Source organism: Carassius auratus, chromosome 5 (assembly GCF_003368295.1).
Source record: "Carassius auratus strain Wakin chromosome 5, ASM336829v1, whole genome shotgun sequence".
Lineage (NCBI taxonomy): Eukaryota > Metazoa > Chordata > Actinopteri > Cypriniformes > Cyprinidae > Carassius > Carassius auratus.
The window spans coordinates 13,308,209-13,330,734 of NC_039247.1; the positions used below are offsets into that span (position 1 = coordinate 13,308,209).

A 22,526-nucleotide genomic window follows, 5' to 3' on the forward strand; every position below is an offset into this window, starting at 1 on the left:
ACATCAAATAAAAACGTCACAGACACAGCATATAACCTCTCCCTGTCTATCCAAACACAAATAGACTCTCTGAGAACTGATTTGTGCTGTATGTGGGTTTGTATTTAATTTCCCTTGAGCCTTACAGGAGCCACTTTCTACCTTAATGTTTGTGAATTCATGGCTGAAAACAAGTGTTCTGAATACCATTAAACAAACACACATGGGACAAGAGGATTTTTTTTTATTGCCCAATATAGGCTACATGAGTTTCTTCAGTTTGTAATTAAGATGGTCCTGTCTAGAGCATGCAGCTTTACTTTTCGAGTCTCCTGAATGATCATCACTCACAGTTCTCTCAGGTTTGAGGGGAACACAATCTACAGAGACAGACATCAGCAGAGACAAACCTGCTCTGAGGTTGCACTCATTCTTTCTGACTCAGTTCTTTTTACCAAATCAATCTCAAACAGTTTGCAGCATCTCACTGCTGGCCCTAATCTCATGTAAACTGCTAGTAATGTCTTTAACTTATTAAGGACATCAGAAAGATCTGCATCAGTTGAGGACACTGACCACATGAGTTATTGTATTGTATGTGCATCTGAAGTGACATATCTCTGAATTTCCTTCCCTAATGAATGAGGTAAACAGTTCCACTGGTTCATTTCAAGTCCAGGTTCTCTTAACTATACAGTCTTCAGTGACATCAAAAATCATTCCTTTATTTGAATCTAAATGCTTTGATTTTAGTTTCTTCTAGTATTAGAAGGATGTGAATGCTCTCTGTATTGTTCCCAGTGAGTAAAATGCAACATATGGAGGCAAGTTGTCTTAAAGGGATACTCCACCCCAAAATGAAAATTTTGTCATTAATCACTGACCCCATGTCGTTCCAAACTCGTAAAAGCTTGGTTCGTCTTTGAAACACAATTTAAGATATTTTGGATGAAAACCGGGAGGCTTGTGACTGTCCCATAGACTACCAAGTAAGTTACATTGTCAAGGCCCAGAAAAGTCCATCTGCCATCAGCATCGTTGTGGCGCGGCTGACACATAAGGGCATAGGCATATTCGCGAACAAAAAGTATTCTCGTCTCTTCATAATGTCACGGTTGAACTACTGATGATGGACTATTCTGACGATGATCTGATCTTAAGCATCCCGGTTTTCATCCAAAATATTTTAAATTGTGTTCTGAAGACGAACAAAGCTTTTACGAGTTTGGAACGACATGGGGGTACGTGGAATACCAAAAAGTCACTTTTGGGTGGAATATCCCTTTAATGCTTGAGATCTGAAATTCTGTTTGTAAAGAACTCAATCCTTGCTCAATAGTTAACAAACCTACACACCTGGGAATCATTTTTGAAAGATTGGCTGCTGATGTTTGGGAGTTTTTCCAGATGAAAGTTAATGGAAGCAGATTCTCTTTGACCAGGTTTATAAACGCATCTAGAGAGGATCTTTCCTCAACACGAGCGTCTGCTTTCCAAGGCAGTCAACTGCCATCAGTTTCATCCAATAAACACAATCTTCTTATGTAACTTTGTTGTTTTCCAATTCTAAAGAATAATTGTATAACAATATTTTATTTTACACTATAGTATCATTCTATAGTGTATAGACAGTGACACTATTATTTATAGTGCTGTAGTGATAATGGACAGGCTTTTTACTGAATCCCATAAAACTGCATACATTTTTGGGATATTGTTCCACAGAGCCTTCTAGTGCACAGTCTGGTAAGGAAGTTAGTTATGATTAGACAGACACACTGGGCTTTGTGTGCAGCTCCACCTCCACGTTTAATAGGCCCCATGGTGCTACAAGTGTTAAATCTAAGCCCAGTAAGCCCAGTGGTGCAACTTTCCTTCTGGGTATTGTGGGTTTTATAGTGCTTGTTCCACCTCTGGGCTCTGTAGGCCTCATGGTGTAGTTCTCTGGGTTCAGTGAGTCCTGTGGCGCAGCTCTGCCTTGGGTTCAATGAGTCCTGATGTACAGCTCCACCTCTGGGCCTTATTGTGCAGCTCCACCTCCGGGCTCATTGAGCCATGACCAATTTAAAATGTAGGGTAAGTTTTTCCATGAAAAATGACCCACATTTCCGTCTGTTCTGCACACAGTTAGTTTATGGCTTCAGAAGATTATGGTACCCAAGTTCATTTTTGTACAGTTTGACATCGGTGGTCTCTATGAAATCTTGTTGTATGGCAAAGTACTGCATAAATGTTAATAATCTAAAAAAAAAAAAGAAAAAAAAAGAAAAGATCAGTATCGTTCTACAAATATCAGAAAAATATTTCTTTCTTTCTTTCTTTCTTTCTTTCTTTCTTTCTTTCTTTCTTTCTCCCTCTCTTTTGAGTCAATGCTGACAGAAACGTAGCTCGTAAGTGTTACTGTAAAAAATATTGAAGACTTTTTTTTTAAGTTACTGTGAGTAGAAGTCATCTGCATTTATGTTGCGCGTTGAATGTCAGAGGTGTAGTTCATGTGCTGGTCACTAGGTGGCAGCGCTATTTCATCTGTGGTCGACAGAACGACGTGCTTGCTCGAGCACAAACAACTCAAAATATCGCCAAAAACTAAATCGTCTGTAAACATCTGGATGCCGAGGATCTGAAGGAGCATATGCAGGTCTTTTCAGAGTTGCATATCTTTTTGAACGGCTCTGTTCTGGTTGTATTAATGCATGTGAAACTGAGTTTTTTAGTCTTAACACAATATAGGCCTAAGCAGATAATAAATTGAGACGACACAGCAAGCGAAAGTGATTTTATCCAAAGGATGAGAGGAGACAGTTTTTCTGAAAGGAACACACGCCAATTGGGGAGTAGCATTTATGATTAGGCTATGTTTATGTGTCTCTTTTATTTATTTATTTTTTTAATGAAAGTTTCTAAGATTATACTGTGTGTGTGTGTGTGTGTGTGTTTGTGTGTGTGTGTGTGTGTTTGTGTGTGTGTGTGTGTGTGTGTGTGTGTGTGTGTGTGTGTGTGTGTGAAAGATGATAAGTTGTAAACATTGCTGCTTTCATTCTCTCTCATAACCGGACTTGATTACATGAGCCAACTGAGAGAAAAACATCCTCTGATTGCTGCTGCCTTCCATCATAAACAGGAAAGACAGTCTAGATCTTGTATTGAAATGGATATGTTACTCAGCTAAACACCACTGTATTCAGATTACGCTAAATGACCTTTACAGCGTTCTTCTCTATCAAATGACTGAACATCATAGCTGAAAGTGGCACCGGTGGCATCAAAATATATAGAGTTGATTCATCATAGTCTCGGTTTCAGTGTCTGTCTGTCTGAATATCTCTTCTAAAAATAATCCTCGTTTGTCTGACATTTGCAGTGATGTTGACCTTTCATCTCACCACACTCCTCTCTCAGACTGCCCTCCTCTTTTCCATTTTCAGGAAAACCATCCAATCTCATCTTCATCATCTGCATTTTTGGCCCTGTTCTTCGTTTCAAAAGTATATACGCAAAAGCACACATACTTGGACTGAACTTATGTTTTTGCCATTCGTTGGCAGTATTTTTGAGGTTGAGATGAAAAGGTTTGTTTTATTATAATTTTTTATTATATATAATTTTAGAATTTTCCATATGTGGGTTACAAAAAAGCTATCAAGAAGATGATTAAATGTCAAAGAAATGTAATTGATTAAATTTATTCTGATTTTTATTATTTTTTTTAAAGATTATTAAGAAGGATGATTGTATGACACTTCTGAAGAATTTGTGAAGGTCCTTTAGATCATATTTCTCATCGTCTCTCATGTTATTAAGATCACATTCCATCTCTCAGTCCTTCTGTTCACCTTCACCTCTCTCTATCTGTCTCATACTCAGATGTAATGATTAGACATTCATGTTAAGTCTATTAGAAGTCAATGTGTTATACACCAACACAGCTTATGTTCCTTTATATAGAATCACTGTTGACTAAAAAAGCACAGCATCTACATCTCTATGACCTTCACCTAAAGGGAATGACATTTTACAGCTTCTTTAGAGCTCACACTGTTAAGAGCATCAACAGTACAGACGGAGAATGCTTGTTTGAACTTATACATTTACATGTTGTAACATTTTATGAGTAAATTATAATAATATTTATCTGATTTAATATAACAACATGCTTTAACTAGTCAACATATACGTGTTTTTCCTTGTTTCAGAGTCTTTTCAAAGGCTCTCTGGTTTTTGCCTAGTAATCAAGGATCGGAGCTGGAAACACAAAGGTCAAAGTTTGACCCCTGGCATGGATGACACCATTATGCAACTCCGTTAACCCAGCGTTGCTCCTGGAGCCTGCCTGACAATTGAGGTATTATAAGGCACTTTAGACAGAAAGCAGCTATTAAATGAAAAGTAGTCAACTCCTCTCTTCAATCTTCTTGTCAGTTTTTGTCTTCTTCAGATCTTAATATTAGCTCCGATCTCACTGCAATTGATTTCGTTGTCTACCCAGTAGAGTATCTTCTGTTGGCCATATTACATCCTCCCTCCCTTTGATCATATTTTACCCATTTGAGAGAATGAAATGTGAGTCACTGCTGACACTGCAGATCAATCCTCCTGAAATACAATGAAGGAGAGATACTAAAAATGGATGATGGAAGCTGCATCGCTGTGTGTGTTCTTGTGAATCTTGAAAATAATATAGCATAATCTTTGCAGTATGAGAAGCCATAAATAAATAACATCAGAGCAGAACTTACTGTTAATTTAGGACTTGTTCTAAACTGTACAACGCACATGGTATCAATCTGTACCACAGTGGTCAATATTAGAGATTTTTATTTATTTATTTACAATGTTGGATATTTCATTGCACATACTCATTAAACTCTTAAAACATAAAACACTAATAATTTAACTCAAGCAAATTAGATTTTTAGCTCTTCTCGGTATGAAAACAGTATAGACAGAATAAAATCTTTATTTTAATGGTTATGGGCAATAACATACTGGCTTACTGGTTTGACCAGAAGAAGCCCTCTCTCTGCGTGTCTGAGGTTAAAGGCCATTCCCTTTTGCCCTCCCTATGAATTTTTTTCAGACTGTGATAAAGCCTACTGAATCTCAGAAGCTGTGAGTTACCTTGCATTTTATTTCTTGCCTTCGAGGACATTGTTATTAATGTTGAAACAGTGACCCAGGAGCTAATTCTGTACCTTACAGTGTGCCAGATTTATAACAAGGGTCTCCATGACTGTATAATTCATTTTTATTATATAGAGTTTTTGGCATATAGTTGAAATCAGGACAGTGCCAGTGGTACCTGAAACATCAGTTTCAGAGTGGATAAAGCTTCATAATCCATGACAAATGGAGGAGGGCAGACCAAGAAGACCTTACTGGCCCCAGTTGTCCATTCAAAACACCTGTAAAACCCCCTCTTTGTTGAAGTGCAGTGAAAGATGCACACATTCTCATTCTTCTGCTTTGATTTCCCAGAATGAGCTCCAGAAGAAGAGATGTTGCCTCAAGGGTTTTTGGCCTCAGCAGTCTATAGGCCATGGAAATGGAAAACGTCTGTTTGCAGCGACCAGAGGCTTACGCTTAAGAGATTGATGCACCTTGAAATTCTCTGTCAGTCTTGTCATGAACATATGCATTAGTGTGCATCCTGGTTTTTCTTCTTCTTTTTTTTTTGTGCTCACACGGCAGCTTTCTTCTGTCTGGATCTGATTTTAACATGCCAGTTTTACTTTTATGCATTTGCCAGATCCTCTTATCCAAATAGACTTAAATTGCATTCAGGGTACACAAGTTATCAGTTCATGCGTTCCCTGGAAATTGAACCAATGTTCTGTAGCAGCGCGCTTTATTGTTTGAACTACAGGAAAGGCAAGCTGGAATTGGAAAGCTTCACCGGCTTCATACTTTGTGGTTCTTGCTTTCCAATTGCAAATTAAGGTGAGACATTCAACATTGAGATCCATTGAGATGAGAGCAGTGAATCACTGTGAAAGAATTATGGCTTTCTGCTCAGTAGGCTGCCTAAAAAGAACAAAGGTCTCTCCGAGTTCACACACTTTCTCAGACAATTGGCCCATAAGCCAGTGCGCATTGTTATGCAGCATAAGGTTATAATGTTTTGCATTTCCTACAGCAAGACTGAAGAGAAGTTGAGAAGTGATGTTATGGGCTGGAAATTTTATGAGCCATGTCACGGTATCCATGGTGTCTTTTATTTCCTCGCTCATTTTGGCACACTACACTGATTTATCAATAATGCAGTGAAATGCTGTTAGCACTGGGAGTGCAGCAGTTAGTCTGCTTAACAGACCCTTGTGCTGTCCACCCACAGAGCTCCATCAATAACAGTCATGCCTTTTCCAAGGCTAAGTGATTTATTTAATTTATCTTTTAAATTCTCACTATAATGTCGTACAAACCTCCATAAGAATTGACTTCTATAGAACACGAAGATGTTTTGAAGAATGTACAAGCTGCTTTTTTCCATAAAATGGAGTAAACTGTGACCAGTGGCAATCAAGCTACAAAAACACAATAAATGCAGTCTATAAGACTTTTTTTGTAGTCTTATAAATTCATACTATATCTTTGGAAACTCGACTCAAATCTGAAGTTATTGTTTGCCAAAAATGTTATTCTCCGCCATAGTTCTGAAATTGTATATCACCGTTGAAAGGAAGATTTTTTATTTTTATAATATTTTATTCAGCAAGGATGCATTGCTGATATGTTGAAAATGATCAAAAGTGACAGTAAAGACTTGATATGATATTGAAATGATATTTCGTTTTCAACATGGATCCGAAACGTTCCTTAAGCACTGTATCAGCATATTGGAAAGTTTTCTGAAGGATCAATGTGGATCATCATCATCACACACTGCAGACTGAAGTAAGGGCTGCATGCTGAAAATTCAGCTTTGCCATCAATAATAGTATTTGAAAATAGAAATGAATTACTGTTTGTGTGTGTACTGTATGTGTTTGTGTGTGTCCCATAGCTTAGTGTTTATTCTCAAGTGCGTTCAGTAACTAAAAAAAGTGATATCAAACTGTAATGCATTCAACAAAACTAAAACTATCAACATAGCCAGCAGTCTGACACTGTCCTGATACAGGCCATGGGGCACCTTTTAAATAACACCACACTGTAACATCAGTTTTAGTTTCTCGACTAATCTGCGAGTCTGCTGTCTTCAGACTTACAGCCCTAACTTTCTTGCGTCAAGATCAAGTAGTCAGGGTGTTAGTGACATTATTTAGAAGACCACCTCCAATCTGCGTTCCTCTTGTTTTCTTTCATTGGAAGATTACTGAGGCCAGCAGACCCGGTTGCTCTGCTCCAGCCCACTTGTTTTGACCTCCGCATTTCAGACAACAATGCCATCCATTACAGTTAAATCTGGGACATGGTGGTCCCATCTAATTATGAGCCTGGTTCACTCATGGTCCACCTCAACTAATCACAGAATTACTCAAAATTATAGTTTGAGCCAAATTTCCATGGGAACCATCAACAGTTAATTTAAGTTTTAAATAATTAAAAACAAATAATATTTCCAGCTCACAAATCAAATTGAATTCTATTTAGTGAATAGTATAAATAAATGGGGTTTAATTCGATTAATTCATTAAATCATTGTTTTTATTTTTAATTTGATAGTCCCATTCACATCTGCCTTAGATAATAAATTCATGAACTGTACTGTCATTTATCCATTTTCAGACATGGGTCACAAAAGCTTTTAAAAACAGTTTGACTGAACTTTGCTGTTCTAGTAAATCTATATTCCAGTCATTCACATTGCTTTGAAGCATAAACCACAGCCACAGAATTGGACACCCCACAACTTCACACAACTCTTTAGGAGGCTCTTCAGTTACATTTCAACTTGTACATCTTTAATAACAGACAAGCTCAGCGGGACCTCATTTAATAAAACCCACCGCTACCAGAATCCCGCCTAAGCATTTGCTCTCGCTGTACTATTACACTCCAAAATCTGTCTGCTGAGGTCTTCGCCAGATCATGATTTCAACCTCTGTAGTGTCATGATGTGCAGCCGAGCGTTCAGCAAAGCTCATTTCATTTGGTTGTCTTTCACAAACAAATTTGCTCCAGTCCATCTCTACTGAACAGATCCCAGATGGGAGTCAAGTCAGTGAAATTATTTTTACCATACAGCAGCCCATCTAAAATCAAATTACATCAGATGTTACACTGGAGGATTCGCCAGCTGCGTTCGTGTGCAGAAAATGGTGGGCACAATGAACATCTCAGTGCCTGCAGAGAACTATGGCGCCACAGGATGCCACCGTCTGTCTGCTGCTGTTGTGTTTGAGTGTGTGTGTGTGTGTGTGAAAGGGCACCTTGTTTTGGTGAATAATTAAAATCCTTGTTAATCAGCTCATCATTGGCTGCACAGTGAGTGAACAGGCATCCAACCATGATATAATTATTCTCACACACACACACACACACACACACACAAATAAATGGGTGTACACACATGGTAACCAGCACGTTTAATTGAATGATCATCGGTTTCCTACTCCCTGGGTTCAACAATCACGCTATTGTTCAAATCGACACACACACATTTTTGGGGAATTGATCTGATGACCTGGGTTGCACGGAGAGGTCATTACAGATTCTTCATCATTTTTAATCTTGTGTGGATTTGCATTGGAAGAACCTGAGGGCCGAAACATAAAACCTGAATATTGAAACGTCTCGGGTCTCAAGCAAAAAGTCTCTTTTATTATTACGAAAGCTGTCACGGAGGCAGCATAATAATGTTGTTGCGGTGTCTGTCTCAGTTTATGTTTGGTGCTTAAGCATCCGTAGATAAGAAACTCTTCATTCTCTTCAAGATGAAAGCGCTTACCGTTCAGGACTGTTTTCATGCTCTTGCTTATGAAGAAAAACAGCCGCTGGCATATTATGAGGGTTGGTTTATTTGTTTATTCTGCTAGCGATCTTTTATTATTGCTGAGAAATGAAACCGTTTTCATAAAGATTAACATTAGGTTTAAATTAAGGTTGAATGTTTTTAGGATCCTCCCTGAATGAGTAGCAAGCGGCTGTAGTTGAGATCAATGGTCCCTTGTGTATGTCATTTTGTATCTATGCATGTTGATTTATTCTAGTAGGCTGTTAGTTTTTGAAACTGGAGAATAACCATTGAGAGGCAGTCTTTACTAAACTAAAACTCTTTTGAACCAATTAAAAGAGGGAACTCGAGTGCTTTGAATGTTTCGGTTCGATATGAGTGCTGGATCTTTCTCTGCTTTGGGAGATGGGAATCGTCTCAGCACGATATATGATGATCAGATGCTTTGAGCTTCTGTTCCTGATGTGGGTATTGAGTTGAATAAAGCGAAAAATCAATGCATATGAGCAAATCAATGCGGGACCGGGTGTCAAATAAGCTGTAACTGATCTGAACATGTTAAATTGATATTGCTGTGGGGAGAAAGTGGGTGGTATGGTGGTGGGGGGGGGGGGGGGGGGGTGTTCAAGATGCAGTTTCTGTTAGTAGTGTTCATTTTGAATCAGTGTCTGTGTTACTGTCTGTTCTCTGTCCGATGCTGATAATCTGATCAGTAATGTAATGTAATGATCTGTAATGGCTGATATTAAAATGTATACTATTTAGTCTCAATTAAAAATGCAACACTAAAAACTAAAATCTATTGTTTTGACATCAAAGTGAATCGAGCTAAACTTTTCAAGACCTCCTTTCGAGTTAATTAATTAAATTGATTAAATGGGTTATTGGATGCCTTTTTTCCACAAGTTGATATGATTCTTTAGGGTCTTAATGAAAAGTCTGTAACATACTTGGGTTAAAATTTCTCAATGGTGGTGCAAAAAACACAATTTTAAACCTGTCAAAATCTGCTCTGTTTTCAGCACGCTGTTCTAGTCCATGTTGCTTTAAATGCTAATGAGCTCTGCTGACCCCGCCCCTCTCTTTTGTGGGGTGACAAGCAGACTGTAAACTTCAGCTGTGAAATTTGCTAACTATCACATTATAAGGAAAAGCAATTTGCAAAGATTCCTAAAAAAACCCTTATACTCAGTTCTTCCTTAGATGAAGCTGGATCGCTATCTTAGAACTTAAATGCATTTAGGCAAATCGGTGCATTTCTTTCCAAAACTAAAGTCATGTTAATCCTCTGCGTCTTCAGAGGCTCAGATGTCGGGAGTAAATGACGGCTGCTTTGTTCATTATTCCATCCAACAACAGAACACCTCAATCGCTTAATCTGAGGAATTCTTGTCTTCCCCTGCACATGAGTCGACACAATGGCAGACAGCTCACAGCTCTCTCAGGGCGGGTCTGAGGTAAGACAGCCTTGTCAATCAACCATTGTGGGAGGGGCCTGTGCAAAACTATGCCATTCTGACAGGAATCTCAGAACAGCCCAATTTGAGAAAAGGATTTAAGAAAAAAAGACACTGGGTAGGTATTTTATCATAATAGGGTGGATGTGCACACACGTCCAACACATATTTATGTTCAAACAACAACAAAAGTGAATTTTGCATCCGATGACCCCTTTAAGCGAAGCAAATTTTTGTATATGTGTGTGTGAGTGAATGTGTTTGTGCTGAGTGAATTGAGCGCCATAGCCCAACCTGAGAAAACATTCAGTTAGATTTACAAAATTCCAGCATTAATAAAAGAGAATCTGACATTCACAGAGCCGCCCACCCTTCTCCCTTCCTCACTTCTGCACTCCTACTCTCAGTATTGTGTGCACTAATAATAGGCATTAAAATGAGTTTCTGATGCCTGTCTTCCAAATGCCACGCTGCGGCTGAGCGATCACTCAACAGAAACGATTAGATGATTAGACCATCCTCTTGCTGTGTGAATGCACACACCAGCACACACATATATTGATCTTCTGCTTGATCACTGTACAGTAAATAAAATGTACCTCTTGGTGACATCACTCTTAAGTAATAATGATACTGTCACCTGCCTCAACACTGGCATTTCATGCATTAGCTGACTATCCCATTCCTAGAGATGGCATTGAAGATATCTAAAGGATATTTCAGAGAACGTGCTCCCATCTGTTGTGGAGGAGAGACGTGTGCAGTGAGGGATCAAACCATTAGGGGGCAGTGCAAGAATGTTTCAGTTTGATAATGGGCTGAAGTGGCCCTCATGGTTAAGACTTATCTGGGATCTTTTTTACTTCATGGGAAGTGTAGACATAAAGCCAAATACTTGTGCCTTTTAGTGTGAAAAAATTATATTTTCCTACAGTGTTTTCTTCCTTTTTTTTCTATGGGTTTAGGCCGAGCTGTTTGTTTGTTGCTCTGTGTGGAAGAATTGCTTTTATAAAATGTTGAAACAAATGTTTGCTGTGTGTTTTGGTCTGTAGCATGTAGGTGATTCCTGGATGTTTTTTTCTGGTTTCAAGGTGAGGCAAGTTTGATCTCTTGTGGTTCTACTCTAGTTTTGAAAGCAGAGGACATTCTGAATTTTCAGTATTATGTCAGGCAAGTCTGGAATTAAAATCCATTCTTTGGCTTGGTCTCCCCAAACCCCCACCTCAACCCATCTCTCTCTAGGTTGCACCGTCAGCCCTTTTGTTCTCATTGTAATGCGTTGGCGTGGAAACGATGCTTTCTGACACCTGGCCCACATGAGCCAGGCCCTGTGTAATAGACCTCATCACCACCAATCAGATCAGCTCTCACACAAATCACAACCAATCAGATCACTAGCCTTGCAGACACAGCCGACGCCACAGCGACCGACCACCGACCTAGTTGTGCTCTTAAAGGAACAATACACACTCATCTACAAAACCCTGCACCCACGAACACAGAGGACTGTTCAGTGAGTCCTTCATATGTAAATGATGTATTTTTTCATTTGTTGATTGTTTAAATTGATTTCATTCAAAAGAATCCATATTTTCATTATAAATCAGTTAGCTTCCAAAATATTTAGGTCTCCAAACTCAAAACACATTACTTCAGGATCCAATTTCAATAATTCATTTGATTGATATATCATGTCATTCTATCATATCTTTTTAATATTTAAGCTGTAAAAATAGATACATCTAGTGCAAAATAACATAAGTAATGACAAATCTAATATGTAACAAAAAATAAAGCTTTTGTGGACATTTAGATGGTCTCTATTGATCACTGTGATTATGAATGAGTTAACTTTAATTGTATTTTTGTTTATTTGTTGAACATATTTGTATGTTGTGTGTGTGTGGTCAGGAAGTGTGTTTTTCAGCACACTGTGGTCCCCTGTGATCAATTTTCAGCGTTAAAATACATGCAAAAATGGTGCCATATTAGAATGTACACCGGAGAGTTTTTTTCACACCTTACCTCCTCCCGTTGGGTGCTTTTTATGTCAATATGAAAAACAGATGAGAAAACCAGCAACGGTGCATATTTCATATTTGTGACATTTAAATACTCTAACTTTACTAAAGCTCAGAAGGTGCATTTGTATACAACATATACTAGGATGTCATCTGACATATTTCAGCCTAATGCTTCTTGCTGCTTAATTTCTTCAAGACCCGTTCTCTCTCTCCATCAGATCCACACAGGCCATTAATGTTCTCCGAAAACACAAACACAAGAGCATAGTCCCTTAGAGGAATGCATCACACGTATTACCTGTGCTGAATATTAAGTGTGAATTTTTGCTTTCTCATTGGAGCCGAGGAGGTGGCACTGTTTAGACTGTAAATGTTTCATTTCAGGTTATTATAGTCTGACAGAGCATACTGATGAGTGTGTGTGTGTGTGTGCTTAAAATAGAGTTAGAGGTGGCCATAATATAGCTTTGTGTGTGAATCCGATATCAATCCAAAGTGAGTGAGTGGATTTTCTTTGAATCATATAGTTATTATTATTTTAAATGTAATGGTCCCAGTGCTAGTGTATTGACTTGATTTGACTGTTTTGTGTGTGTAAGCACATGTGTAAGTAAGAAAAAGTACGTTGCTGTGAAAGTAACAAAAGATGTCTCTTAGATCTCTTATGAAATTCAATACATGCAGTTGAGATTGAGTTTCAGTTGATCCATATCTGTCTCTTCTCTCACAGTGAGAGGTTTGTATGCTCACATCTGAACATCATTTCTCTCTCTTTCTGTGTTTCTCTTTGGAACACATGTTTTCCACTCAATCTTTGACCCAGATGATGTTGGGTCTGCTGGGACTAGGCACTCTTCATGGAATCGCTGTATTAAGGACAGACTGGGGAAACAGAATTTTATATACTGTAGAGTCATGTATTCATATACAGTAGCTCCTGAATCGAGCCTGTAGTCTGAAATCTTTGTATTTAATATGTTTATGTTCTCAGTTTGAACATCTGGCACATGATACATTTTTAATAAAACGTAATAATATTTAAAGATGTGTGCCGAATGTTAATTGTGTCAACAGTATAGTTGGTGAATTATCTGGAGCACACATCAAAGCCGTAATAATATATAAACATACTTTTCATGACTGTTGTGAACACTTAAAAACACGTTTTCACAAAAGGCAACCTCAAGTTTGTTTTCGTGTTTTGCTTTATAGTTCACTTGGTTCAAATAACTCGAAGGAACACGTTTTCTCAGAGGCTTAAATGTACGCTGAAAGTGAAGAATCGATAAATCATGGGCACAAAACTGTTTTAATCTCGGCCTCCCTCCAGACTGACTGATCACCATAAAAGATTAGCTAAATCAAATTTCCTTCCGTGTGTTTTTAGTCTTCCAGCATAGTGCCCAAATATTTCCTCCTCTAAGTCTCTGCTCAGATCATGGCCGGATGCTTAATGGTCCGGTGTATTAACACAAAGGGAGCAGATTTAATTTCAGGTAAGTCATGAACCAGACTAACTGAGATCTAAACGGTGCCCTTGAGCAAGTCGGGTTGCTGCAGGGGGACTGTACTTTCACTTTGTTTACAGCATGTTATAATGCTTAAGTTCTGCTTAAATATCGTTGTTTAAATATTTTTTACAGCATGTAAATTACTGCTATTCAAGTTGAGTTTAGGTATTAGGACATGTACAGTAAAAAAAATGGAAAAAAAAAAATATTACTTTCATCAGTGTTTTAAAATATTGGTGTTTTTAAAGATGAACTTTAATTGATCAATATTAGTATGAAACTCGAACACTAGGGTTGTACAGTAGATGAGTAGAGTAGATGAGCATGTAAAATGAAATATATAACATTGAGAGTTTCCTGTAAATTAAACATGCTCTAACACTGATTTAGTAATGATGGATTGCACACCCCTGTAGTCTTCTCTGAGCATTAATTACTGATCTGTTTAGTATAACTATTATTTATCATTCATAGTTATGACAGTTAGTGTTATCTACTGGCCAGTATATTTATTCAGGTCATGTTGGTAAAACATTGTCTGTGAATATAAATTGGGAAAATGCTTTGGAGACCCAGACATGGCCTTGCATGAGAACATACAGTGTTTTCCAACCTCTGATTTACAATTCAGTGCATTTGGATTAAATTAGACACGGGTCTCTGGATGATCTCCAGATAATTCAGTCTTCTTTATCTTGAGGTAATCCCTCCATACATGAATACAAACTTCTCTAACCAGTCTAACTAGTTAATTACAGACTTGTCCTAGCTCTATGTCAAAGTGGATTAAACATATTAATGATTCATTTAGGTTTTAGTGAGCAGAAATGGTTTAACTAAACCAGACTGAACAGTTTTTACAACTAACTCAAAAGCTCCAAAGAGCCGAGACTCAAATCAAGAGGATGAGAAAAATGAACATTGTAAAACAAAAAGTAATATTGTACAACTGGTTTGTGACGTCATGCAAACACTGAATTAAAATTAATTATATTCGGACATGGATTTATAATTTTTAAATATCACATCTGATGTGCCAAGAAAGGAAAATAAGAAAGTAATGAGTTGAGCTTAAGACTTAATACCAAACACTTAATACTTTGTCACTTTTAATGTTTTCCGAAAAAAAAAGGGGAAAAAAGCCGAATTTGTTCTTTTTGATGCATAAGCCTCTCAAGGATTTATCGAAAGTTTTTGTGGCTCAAAGTTTGGTGTGAAAGTTTTTGGATGTTCCCGTTACTAGTTTGTGTTGAGGACGTGTGTGTGTGTGTGTGTTTAGGTGCTGGCCTGTAGGGCAGATAACACAGGTGATAAATGAGTGTGGTAATTTGTCCTTGTGCCTTCTTTTAGCTGCCCTATAAATACATTCACACAACCACATTCACATACATACAACCTCCATCTTTATTTATAAAATAAAGACATTAATAAAAACATTAACAGAATTTCTTACCCAGGATCATAAATGCACAAAAGCTTGTCATCAAGGCTTTTTTTATTTTCTTCTGTGGAAACTCTGTGTATATTTGTCACGTCTTTCGTGTGTGTGTGTGTGTATGTGTGTGTGTGTTTGTTTTTTTTTCCTCAGCCAAACAGGATATTACTTTTTCCTTTGCTTTTGTCTTTCTTGTTCACTCGCTTGTAATCACTCTTTCTGTTTGTCTTTCTTCTCTCCTATGGCACAGCTCTGACTCACACTCTCTCGCTAGTTTGTGTGGAATAAACAGTATAATATCGTATGCACAGTGAGACTGTGTGTGTGTGTGTGTGTTTGTCTCTGTACGTATCTGTGTGTGTTTGGGTGATTAGAGTCTAGGTTTGTGTTTCCTCAAAGGAAATTAAGCAGGCATGGCCTCCAAAAACTTCCAAAACCCCTAAAGCATGGAAATCATATCCAGACCACAGAGCTGTGTGTGTATGTATTTAGCTGTAGTTTGGGGACAGATTCGTCCCTAGAAGCTAGTTAAATCTGACAACACCTTTGAAAAATTTGTTTGCATTTTAAGAAATAATCGTAATCATAAATCTGACAAAACCTCCTTTTGGGGATGTCCCCATCAGTAAAAATAAAATGTCATATTTTTATAATTTTATATTTATAATTATATATAATATATATATATAATTATATAATTGTATTTATTTATTTATTTTTTCGTAAAAAAATCTGAAAGTTTTAATTTAGGAGCAGGGTGTATCCAGTAGAATATGGGGTGTTCCCATTAAATAGCTAAGTAAAAGTATGTAAGGTGACCTGTTCTGAACGTTTGTGAGCATGAAGCACTTTTCTGTGTCTTGATTGTGTTGATTTACTTACTTGTGCAATAAAAATCTTGATAAAATCTGGACATTACAGTTTGATATAGAATATACTATCATATTGAAAATGTGATTTTGTGATTTCTGGGATTATTCATTCATACTGACTCTTAAACATATGCTTGATATGTCGTATTTTAATCTGGCTGAAGAGGAATGAACTCTGTAGATCGGCAGTTAAAGAATATGGCCGTTTGAATAATAATAACAATGACTCTGATAACTACATTGGATTGGCCGGACTACTTTGGATGGTAGGAAATCGGAGGGTGTCAGCAGCTGCTGTAAATGAGGAAAGTTAGGAGTAGGTTTGTGTGCAGTGAGGTGGTAGGGTTTTCCTGTGGCCAGCAGGGTGAGCTGTGGTGATGTCCTCTCAGCCCGACACTGTCTCTGAAGTGAGGCTTCCCTGTCAGGACTCTCTCATATGTGATATATAAGGTTTACAGCATTCACATCGCACACTGAGCAGTTTGTCATTTCAGATCTGTGCCTGTATCTTCCCCTGCCTTTCACAAACAGACATGATGGGGACTTCCCATTGGTTTGTTGTTATATACTACAGTAGGTTAATGATATTTTCTTACTCCTAAACCTACCCTAACACACACCTTTGGCACGCCATCTTTGTCATTAAGTTGGATGGTTCCCACAATGTATGTTGGTAAATACAGGACTTACTATCATTCAAAAGTGACATGCAAGTTTTTGCACCAAGTAGTTTATTTTTTTATTTTTAATGCTAATAGAAATCAACATCCAGCACCACACAACTGTTGCTTTAAAAATACCCTTTGTCCTGTGAATCATGAGGATGCGTTATATAAATGTCAAAATGTCAAAGCTAAATTGCATGGTGATCACCGACTGTCCACTTTGATGGAATTTTGATTGGCTTGTAAAACAAAAAAATATATTACTTCCGAGTGCCACGGTCTCCTTGCAAGATGAATAAAAACTAGCACTAAACACCTTTACTTTCAAATTGTAAAGCAATAATTTTTTAATTTAATTTAATGTTTTTTCCTCAATGCATCTTAAGCTATAATTACTATAGACTAGTCATATCCCAAACGGTCATTTTTCTTTTATATTTTTTAATAAATATAATTTAAAAAATATATTTAATTTATGAATATTTTTTCCAGATTAGTATGTGCTCAAAAGGAAACTGTCATCTAAGGGTAATAATTTGGACATGTAAATGCACACATACACACCCGCTCACTACTTTTAACTACATGCATTCAGTTGCCAGTTTTTATAAATAATCCATTGATTCATAAATGGTTCTTTATGAATATTTAACCATAGGCAGAGTAGTGAAGCGAGTCAGTTTGTCTGCACTTCTGGGTCTTTGGGACATTGAGGAAGCCTGCCTCCATAAGCCTTAATTAGAGGAAATATCAAATCACATATATGATATGATTGCATTTGGAAAATAATTTCACTTAAGATAAACAAACAAAAAATAAATAATGATGTCATTAATAATAAGATAAAATAAGAATGAGAGAATCTGTGTTTTATCTGCCTGGGCTCGATCTTGATTAAATAAGTAAAAGGTAAGAATTCATTATTAATATAACTCATTAGACATTTATTATGTTTTATAAGATTTCATTAAAGTGATCGTTCACCTCAAAATGAACTTTTTTTTCTTTTTCTTTTTTTTCATGATTTACTTGCCTACATAACGCTCTAAACGTTAGCAGTCTGGTTAGCAGTCACAGCTTAATTTTACTAGATAACGCTTGTGTTCTTTTGCATTCATTAAACATCAGTGAAACGTTGAGCTCTTTAAACATAAATAAGGGAACATTGGATGTAGGAGTTCTTGCAAGTAAAAGTTTTATTCAAGAGTTAGCCTGAGTGGAAATGGCAGGCACAGATTGTGTGCTGTAGGTGAGATGTCGTGAGCGAGAGGGAAGAATAGAAACAGAAGCAGCGAGAGACGCGTGCGAGGGCTTTTTGCTGTGGTGTTGGCAGGTTATCAGACAGCTATGAGGTGTCTGGACACTCTGCTTTATGACACTCCAGGACACGTCCTCTCCTTCCTGCTTATAAATATTAAAAACAAGTAGAGCTGACATTACCCACAATCCCAATCAGTGTTACTCAGGGTTTTCTAGGTACCAAATGTCCCAGCAAAGACAGTAAAACCTGATTTCATCTACATTATTTGGACCAGCCACCTGTCCCCTCGAGGAAAACAACTAAATATAAAGCAATACATCTTAAAATGCAAACTCTTTTAGTAAGGTATATATTTAGGGATAGATGTTGCGTTAGGCTGTAGAAAATATAAGCATCTTCAAGTCAGTCAAGTGTATGGTCAGGTTTTTTTCTACATTGTTTGGACTGAAAGTATAATAAAATTGTTTTAAAGCTATTAAATAGTTTTAAGTTTTGGTATTTTAGGCCTGCCAAAGTTAACGCATTGCCTGTACAATTTAAAAATGATTAAAAATATTTAGTTGGTGGCTGAGTGTAAAGATTTCAAATTCTGCATTACCATTTAGGGTTGGTGAGATTTTTTTTTGTTTACCAAGGCTGCATTTAATTGATCAATAATCCAGTAAAACAGTAGTGTTGTGAAATATTATTACAATTAAAGATACATTTGTATATATTTTAGAATGTAATTTATTCTTTTGAAAAGGCTGAATTCCAGCTGCGGTTACTTTAGTCCTCAGTTCTACTGTATATGATCCTTCAGAAATCACTCTAATATGCTGATTTGCTGCTCAAGAAACATTTGTTATTAATAGGAATATTGAAAGCAGTTTTGCTGCTTAATAGTTTGTATCTTTGTCAGGATTATTTAAATAGAAAAGTTCAAAGGAACAGAATTTATTTGAAATTTAAATCTCATTTGATCAGTTTAATGCAACCTTGCTGAATAAAAGTAAAAAAAGTACTCCGTTTCATCTTAAAAAAGAAACTTTTGAACAGCAGTGTATTATATACCTCTTTTTTTTGGCCACTTTTATTTCAGTGTATATAGTTTTGGAATCATAAAAAAAAATGTATTTTACTTTATGATCTTTGTTATGATAAACTTGATAAATAACGAAAGTGAAAACAATAGAAGTCGATGGAAATCCCCCACCATGATAGAAAAACAAATGTGTTTTTTGTTTGAGTATGTTTGGATTATGTGTGGTCAATTTCATTCAGCAGAAAGCCATAATGATGATGACGACGATGAAGGCTAGCTATCGATCATGCCCCCACTAAACACAGGAAGAGTGTGTGCGTGTGAGTGTGTGTGCATACTATTACTTGTTTATCTGTCCGGTGATGGAGAGATAGATGATGACCGCAAAGAGAGCATGATCGCACATTTGCTTGTCCAATTATTACAGGCACACAGAGCAACAAGCCAAAGCACTGTAAGCTAATAGAAGAGCCAGAGGACAGAGAGAGACTGCAGCTCATTGAATAAATGGGACAGACACTGTATGAGAAGGAAATTGCCTATTTAAACACTTACATCATCTTCACCACACACACACACACACATTATGACCTTGATCTGTTTTTGTATCAGATGTCTTTGAAACATTTGTGCATGTGGGATAGAGAGTCTTTGTGACTGTTGTGTTAACACGAGTGAGTATATTTAGTATGTATGTATGTAGATCACTGCATGCAAATTAATGTATCTTTTGTGCTTCTCCAGGCTTGAGTGAAATATACTGTAGCACAAGGTAGAGCATGTGTTTGTTTAATATCCGCTCTAATAATCTTGATGTCAGTTTGCTATATTAAGTAATTGCCACCGGCAGTAGTTTCCACAAGCCCTGTCAGAGTCTCATCAGTGCCCGTTTCTCACTCTTGCCTTCAGGGGCCAAAGTATGTTTGTGTGTAGAAGTGACACTTGTCAATAGCTCTCACTCAATTTGACATATTTTTGGGCGGTTTGTGTGTCTGTATGTGCATGAGTGTATATAAACATTATGAATTCCATTTCTGGTGTTTCGTGTGTGAGTCTAGGTTTAGAGATTTTTATCTAAGGCAATGCATATTTATGAAATATGAAATGTTTTACTTCATCATTTACCATATTTATTCTTTGAACACAGAGCTAACAAAGAAGTGATATCCTCTGTGGCTATATACGGTCGGTTTCAACTTAAAAGACATTAATGCCATTATTATGGTCCTGAATCAAAATCCAAAGCAGTAAAATATTGATACAGTTTTAATGATATGTCGTAAATCGTGCTGTCATACATAGAGCACCTGTATGGCAGCAGAATGCCTCTTATTGCTAAATCAATAGTTTTCTATTAGAAATGAACGCTGGACAGCCAAAAACATTGTCTTCATTTGGGGTGGAAGGATAGATCAGCGCCGGCCTGAACTTGAGCTGAGAGTCATTAATGTCATCATGGCAGAGAGACTCAGAGATTTAGAGTGGCCTGGGTATGTAAGCTAATAATTCTGCATTTGAGGATTTTTCCTCTTCAGAAATAATAAATTCATTGTGGTTAGAGAGTTTGCTGACTATATTAGGCTCAAAGCAATATCAAAGCACGTTCTCTAATGTTCTAGGGCCGTGGAGGATAATTTGCAGCAATGCAGACACACACACACACACACACACACACACACACACACACTTCTCTTATGCCGTGTTTGTTTGACAGGTCGCGTGTTTGATCTGACTTAGACATGGTATAATAACTAGAAATACGTAATGATAATTGCTGTGGGCTGCAGTCTTTAAATAATATTCATACGCACATGAATTAGGTTAAATTGTTGGACTCATTTTTGAGAAGTCATTATTAATAACTGAGTCATGGGTGAAACTGGGCTATGGAGGAGTGCGGCTCCGTGCAGTGAAGGACAGGAATGTCCACGGGTCAGGGTTTTTTCATTGCATAATGAATTACAATTTGAAACATTTAGAATGCAAATGAGATGTGCTTGTGTTGAATGCAGTGCATATCTTTTCAAATGGGGTAAAAAAAAAACATATTTTGGAACATATTTCATAATATACATGAAATATACTGTAAAAATATATTGCTAATATAGATTTTAAAGTATGTTAACATACTATATATTTATATATTTGGCCATATTATATATATTTTTCCACTAATAGAATTAATAAATATTTTTTAAATGCATTTTACCTTACCAATGCATATTAAGAATGAACATTTATTTTCTTGCACAATTTGTAATATATTTAAGCATTTGATGGGTTAAACTAATTATATCTTTTAAATTTGAAAAATGTTTTTTCCTAAAGCAATGCTGTTTACAACATATATTTAGCATATATTTGAATACATTTTGGCCAGAAAGAAAACCATTTTTTTTGTTGCTGTATCGGTAGAGTACGTTTCAGTTCGTAAGTAGTTGAAGGTCAGCGCCTACATAATAATGTAATGTGATATGTAATGGGGGTCTTTCCTGGCACCATTCCCGCTGAAACAGACATGAGGTTGTTAAGCAGCTTGGTATATGCCTCTATTTGTCTGACCCTCTATTTCGATCTGTCTGTAGGTCTGCGTCTCTCAATCTATCCGAAAGCCTACACTTCCAGACTGGACTCTCATGTATTATGAAAGCTCCTGGTCTGGCTGATTGTGAGGTTTTTTTCACACCTGCTCCTGCTTGAATGATCCAACAGCCCTCCGTGTTCGTACATCAAATCAATAATGGCTTTATATGGCATCAGATAAGAAAGTCTCTTCTTAACCTTCATGTCATAGGCTGATACCATTATGCTATCAGTTCTGCGTATCTGTTGTGCTACAATTCGTCATGCTTTATTTAAACAAATGCCTGATAGAGGGGTTTGAGGAGGGCTGGGTCACATCTTATGCAAACTAATAGAACATATTTGATTATAAATATGCAGTTTTTCTTTACAAGACCTTTCAGCCAGCTACCCTTTCTAAATATTTGTGAACAGTTTGAGAGTCAGTAAACTTTCTCAGAGGCCAGATGAAGGACAAACAGCATCTGCAACCATCTGGTGTTGTACTGTCAGTATGCGTGTGCATGTGTTTGTCCTCTATGTGTTTCGTGTCTGGGGATGTTCACGACGTCATGATGCCCTAGTGAAGTCCATCAATGCTTGCAAATAGAAAAGTTGCCTGTAAATATTTGGTTTGGGGGAAGCATTATATGTATATGCTGTCAGCACACCAGCTAAAAGGCACTTTTGGCAGGTCGCTCTGTTTATGACACAATGCACCGCATTGATAGCATGTAAACTAACCCAATTTCAGATTTCCTGTCAAAGCCGGTGTTATTATTTGCAATCATGTTGAGTGTTTTCCACTGTTTTCCACCAGTTTTGGCTGTTGGAGGAAGGAAG

General features: G+C 37.1%; 1 long non-coding RNA gene across 3 annotated transcripts; it reads left to right on the forward strand.

Moving 5' to 3' along the window:
- The first annotated feature begins 2,447 nt into the window (after positions 1–2,447).
- Positions 2,448–12,003, forward strand: LOC113076295 (uncharacterized). Of its 3 annotated transcripts, none has more exons than XR_003281158.1 (4): positions 2,448–2,617; positions 3,405–3,548; positions 3,692–4,321; positions 11,421–12,003. It is a non-coding gene; the product is annotated as an uncharacterized LOC113076295 (long non-coding RNA). The 3 variants fall into 3 exon arrangements; XR_003281159.1 differs by lacking the exon at positions 11,421–12,003 and having other exon boundaries at positions 2,470–2,617; positions 3,692–3,738; positions 4,173–8,216; XR_003281157.1 differs by lacking the exon at positions 11,421–12,003 and having other exon boundaries at positions 2,471–2,617; positions 3,692–8,216.
- The last annotated feature ends 10,523 nt before the right edge of the window (positions 12,004–22,526 follow it).